We start from the raw sequence: 6,000 nt of genomic DNA, 5'->3' as shown, positions 1-6,000 counted from the left end.
GTTACATGGCAAGAGGGGCTGGAAGTCTTAGATAGAATTAAGGTTGATAATCACTAAACTGTAAAATAAAGACATTATTGGGGCACCTGGGTGGCTCAGTCGGTTGAGTGTCCGATTTCAGTTCAGGTCATGATCTCACGGTTCGTGCATTCAAGTCCTGTATTGGACTCTGTGCTGACAGCTCAGATCCTGGAGCCTGCTTCAGATTTTGTCTCCCTCTAACTCTCTCCCCTCCACCACTCATGCTTTCTCTCTCTCTCTCTCTCAAACATTAAGAAATTAAAAAAAAATAAAATAAGGACATTATTTTAGATTATCCTAACGTGCTCAATGTAATCACACGAGTTATTTAAAATGTAAGAGGAAGGCAGAAGTGTCCGAATCAGAGCAATAATATTATGAGAAAGACTTCACCAGCCATTGCTGGATTTGAAGATGGAAAGGGACTATGAGTCAAAGAATGTGGGTGGCCCGTACAAGGGAAAAAGTAAGGAAATAGATTCTCTCCAGAGCCTACAAAACAAAACAAAACAAAACAAAACAAAACAAAACAAAACCTCTGCTGACTCCTTGATTTGAGTCCGGTGAGACCCATTTTTAATATCTAAACTCCAGAACTATAAGGTAATAAATTTGTGTTTTTCTAAGCCACCACGTTTGTGGTAATTTGTTACAGAAGGCACAGGAAGCAAATATATGTGCTAAAACAGTAACTCTTTAGTGTTTTATGGATTTACATTTTCTAGACAATTGTCTGACTTTATTTTTTTATGGCAAAGACATCTTACCAAATACTTCTTATCAAAATCTGTGTCTGCCTCCTGTCCCCTTGGACATACAGTTAAATGTATTTTTTAGTTTCCTTTGTGGATATATATATGATCAAGTAGCTGAGTATCAGCCAAAGGAATATGTTTAGAAGGAATGCATTGTCATTTCCTGGCCAAAGCTTTTAAAAAGCAAGTTTCCTTCTCCTTCCTCTCCCTATGTTCACACTGGATGCTACATACTAAATATATATAGAAAGGCAAAGTAAATAAAATGGCTTAAGATAATTTTGAAAAACAAGATAAAAGCGGAAGAAATCAGTCTTCCCAATTTGAAGACTTATTACATAGTTATAGCAAGCAAGACCATGTGGTATTGGTGAGGGATAGATGCAAAGATTAAAAGAAGATAACAGAGAATCCAGAAATAGACCCACATATATATCCCCAACTGATTTTTTGCCAAGTTACAAGATATTACCATTGGGATAACCTGAATAAAAGGTATGTGGTATCACTTTGTATTATTTCTTACAACTGCATGTGAATCTAGAATTTAAAACTTTAATAAAACAAAATTATGATCAACGGATCAGTAACATCAGCATCACTTGGCAGTATGCTCATAATGGCAGAATCTCAGGGCATATCCCAAACCTGCTGAATTAGAAATTGCATTTTTACAAAATCCTTTGTCAATTGATGCGCACATAAATTTTTGAGGAGCACAGCTCTAGACAATATCAACATTTGGCATTTAAGTTATCCTGATTTTTTTTTGGTTTTGTGATTTTAGTCTCTTTTCATTTTGTAAATTTAATTTTCTTATGCATGACAGATATACATTCTGTAGAATAAAACAAACCAGACCCTCAAATTTAAGTATATTATATCTTGAGTTTTTTTTAAGTTCTTTGAAATCTTGATATATTTCTTTTTTCCCTAACTTTACCACATGAAATTCTAGTCATCCTTCTAATAATACTATTAAAGTTGCTAAGAGATTCTTTTTATTTTTTTTTCTTTTAAATTACTAACCGAACAGAACTTAGCTTAGTTTTTTTGGCAAAATTCATGCATCAATTAGGTGAAGTTGTTTTTCATTCTAGTGTATTCTAAAAAATCATTATGCTAGTATATTTTTTGTTTTAATAATAACTTGTGTAATATATTAAACAATAATAAAACACAAACCTTTTTCTAGTCCTTAGACACTAATGCTGTTTTAGAGACTTACACACACGTAAGTATTAATGGTATTCTATAGTACTCATCGTAGTTTTCAATTTCATCACTTGCTCCTGAGATTCATGCTTCTTTTGCCTCATTTGGTCCCTGTCTCCATTCAGTGCAAAAGGTGCAACCAGATTCTTCTGTGTTCCCACCTTGATTTTCCAGACACAGGTTTGCTTTCTTGAGGATTTTCTATTCCTCAGCCAGCGAAGTGAAATCCATGTTTCCCCAGGCCAATAGTGCCTGGAGGGTTATAAGATCAAAATAACAGGAGTTAGATGTACTTCCAAATACATATCCCCACCTGACCTATGGGAGCTTTAGTCCACATAAACATTTCTTCCAAATAGTTCTGGGGGCCCAGGAGAAAACACGCTGTATTTTACGCTCAGAGCTACATCCCTTGAACTTGATATTTTGCTTAATAGAAAGTTGGTGCTTACATATGTTATCTGGCCAGCATGCTGACCGTCAAGGTGAGGTATCATTTTGTATATACTAGCTAACTGCCCCTATATATAATTTCATGAGTTTAAGAAACTCACCCAATTGATTCATAAACAAGTTATTTATGAATCTTGAAAAGATGACTCAGGCCAAGAACAATTTCTCTTAAGGCTATAAAACATTACAGAATAATTATGACATTCATTACTGGAAAATACATTGAAATATCATGGTATAGAAAGGGTAAGAAAGAATCCAGTAAAGCACATGCTAACCATGGTTATAGTTATAAATTTGTTTAAAAAAATTACTCTTAGTTGATATTTATTGAGCATTCACTATGTGCCCTGCCTTATTTGCTCCTCACAGATTCTTATGAGTTAGGTAGAATTACAATTCCATCTATAGAAATAAAGAAGTAGATGCTCACAGAAATGAAGTGATTAGCTCAAGGTCAAAAGCATGTGAAAGACCTCGGATTCAAATCTAATTTGCTTGATGAGAACACTGACCTCTTGACCAACTGTAACATTCTGTTTATTTTTGAGACAGAGAGAGGCAGAGCATAAGCAGGGGAGGGCAGAGGGAGAGGGAGACACAGAATCCGAAGCAGGCTCCAGGCTCCGCGCTATCAGCACAGAGCCCCACGCGGGGATCGTACTCACGGACTGTGAGATCATGACCTGAGCCGAGGCCAGACGTTTAACCGACTGAGCCACCCAGGCACCCCTATAACATTCTGTATCAGAGGAAACTATTTGGTGATGTGTTAAAAATAAGAAAGGCTTCGTGGTGGGAATGTAAGCTGGTACAGCCACTCTGGAAAACAGTATGGAGGTTCCTCAAAAAACTAAAAATAGAACTACCCTATGACCCATCAATTGCACTACTAGGCATTTATCCAAGGGGTACAGGTGTGCTGTTTTGAAGGGACACATGAACCCCCATGTTTATAGCAGCACTATCAACAATAGCCAAAGTATGGAAAGAGCCCAAATGTCCATCGATGGATGAATGGGTAAAGAAGATGTGGTATATACAATGGAGTATTACTCGGCAATCAAAAAGAATGCAATCTTGCCATTTGCAACTACGTGGATGGAACTGGAAGGTATTATGCTAAGTGAATTAGTCAGAGAGAGACTAAAATCATATGACTTCACACATATGAGGACTTTAAGAGACAAAACAGATGATAATAAAGGAAGGGAAACAAAAAATAATATAAAAACAGGGAGGGAGACAAAACAGAAGAGAGTCATAAATATGGAGAACAAACATATGGGAGGGGTTGTGGGAGGGGGATGGGGTAAATGGGTAAGGAACATTAAGGAATCTACTCTTTAAATCATTGTTTCATTATATGCTAATTTGGATGTAAATTTTAAAAACTGAAAAATAAAATTAAGAAAAAAAAGAAACCCTTCATGGGAGGGGGGATGGGCTAAGGAATCTACTCCTGAAATTATTGTTGCACTATATGCTAACTAATTTGGATGCAAATTAGAAAATTAAAGTTAAATTAAAAAAAAAAAGAGTTTCAGTTTTGCAACATGAAAAGGGTTCTGAAGATTGAGTGGGCAACAATATGAATGTACCAAAAAGTACTGAACTGTACACTTGAAAATGGCTAAAATGGTAAATATTTTGTTTATGTGTTTTGCCACAATAAAAAGTTTTAAATAAATGAATAAATTAAAAAAAAATAAAAAATTAAAAAAAAAAAAGAAGAAAGCCTTCAGAATGTGCACAATCATTCATATTGGGAAGCTTTTCAGTGAAGATGCCTGAAATGAGGGCTTTACAGTTTCCAAGGATCCAGAATTCCTCTAATTCTGGTCCCTGCAAATTCTTACTATGAGTTTCTGATTTTGATTATTCATGATGTTTCCTTCTTTTTCTCACAGCACATAATTCAGCTTGTTGTGGGAATTAGTGGATCTCAGACCCTTTACAACGTAATCACCTTTGCAAAATAGGTCCCAGATTGTCTTGTTGTGCTAGAGCGGCAGACTTCACAGTTACTGAGTGCATCTACCATTCCCTTCTTCTCCTGCCCTAGGTCTTTCAGTGATATTAAGGCCACTGTAAACATTCCCCTCATCTCCAACTGCTCTTGATTTTATCCCAAATCATCAATGCTGCAACCAAAACTCCAAGACTCGCCACAGAGAAATACCATTTCCAATTCTGCTGCATTCCAGTTGTCAGCTGATACACTGCTCAGATGCTGTGACATTTTCATGCTCAATAGAAACCTTGAAGAGGGAAAAGCACCCCACACTCTTCTACTCACCCCCACCCCCTTTGATCCCACTAGGACAGAGGTTGCAAAGTATAATTGCCTTGGGCTTCCAAAATCTCTTAGAGATTCTAATGAAAGAGTTCTTTCAGCTTTTTGTCAATCTTTGCAAACTTCCCCCCTTTCCCTGGGAGCCAGGCAGGAGGCCAACAGAGCCAGAGGACAATCTGAGTGACCAATACCCAAATCCATACAGGATTCACAATTTCCCCTCTCTCCTAACACTGACCCATTGTCTTTGGAACACACTTGGGTGCCTCTTGAGAGTTATTTTCTTTTTCTGTATTATATATGCCAGTTGAAAGATCAAGGAAGGGCATGTAAGGTTGAGGTCTATGCTGCACTTTAGTTGATGGGAAGAATGTGGCTTGAGTGGGAGGTGAAGAGAATCTCTCTGTCATGACGACAGATAGTTTAAGTGAAAGCTGGAGTCTCAAAGATGAAGCAAAATTGGACTATAACCACAGGTTCTCAAACATAATTTTAGTAGTGGAACACTCTTTTTATTAACAAATTACTATGAAAAAAAATTCAGCATATGAAACATTTAGTATCAGAGTTCAGAAATATCTTTTCTAGTTCAGCAACCTCTTCTTGCTCACTACCAACTACCATATTCCAATAGGGACTACTCCCATATAAAGTATTATAGAAATGAGAAAAGAACATTCAATGGGAAATTATGATGCATCGAGAGTCATAAATTACCATGTCTAATTTTTATAGAGCCCTTTTATATATAAGAAAAGAGAGACATAGAGAAAGAAAATAAAACTGAATACAGTTTTGAATTGTCTTAACCATTATATTTAATCTCCAGATTTAACTACTCATGAGACATAAAAATTTTTAATAATTATTTAGTATAAAACTCAGTTCACTTTAGAAGGTGATACTTTTATTTATAGGCTATATGAGTAAACATTTAATTTTTTTTTAAATTTTTTTTTCAACGTTTATTTATTTTTGGGACAGAGAGAGACAGAGCATGAACGGGGGAGGGGCAGAGAGAGAGGGAGACACAGAACCGGAAACAGGCTCCAGGCTCTGAGCCATCAGCCCAGAGCCTGATGCGGGGCTCGAACTCACGGACCGCGAGGTCGTGACCAGGCTGAAGTTGGAGGCTTAACCGACTGCGCCACCTAGGTGCCCCAACATTTTATTTTTAATAAAGCTAAGAATATAAGGGTACCTCAAAATAGTATTTCTAGATCACATTTGTAGTCCCCAATTTCTCAGTTTTTTTACATT

This window comes from Puma concolor, chromosome C1 (assembly GCF_028749965.1).
Source record: "Puma concolor isolate L17-30 chromosome C1, mPumCon1.1.hap2, whole genome shotgun sequence".
Taxonomy (NCBI): domain Eukaryota; kingdom Metazoa; phylum Chordata; class Mammalia; order Carnivora; family Felidae; genus Puma; species Puma concolor.
The sequence above is the reverse complement of the archived record's forward strand: the minus strand, read 5'-3'. Positions refer to the sequence as shown.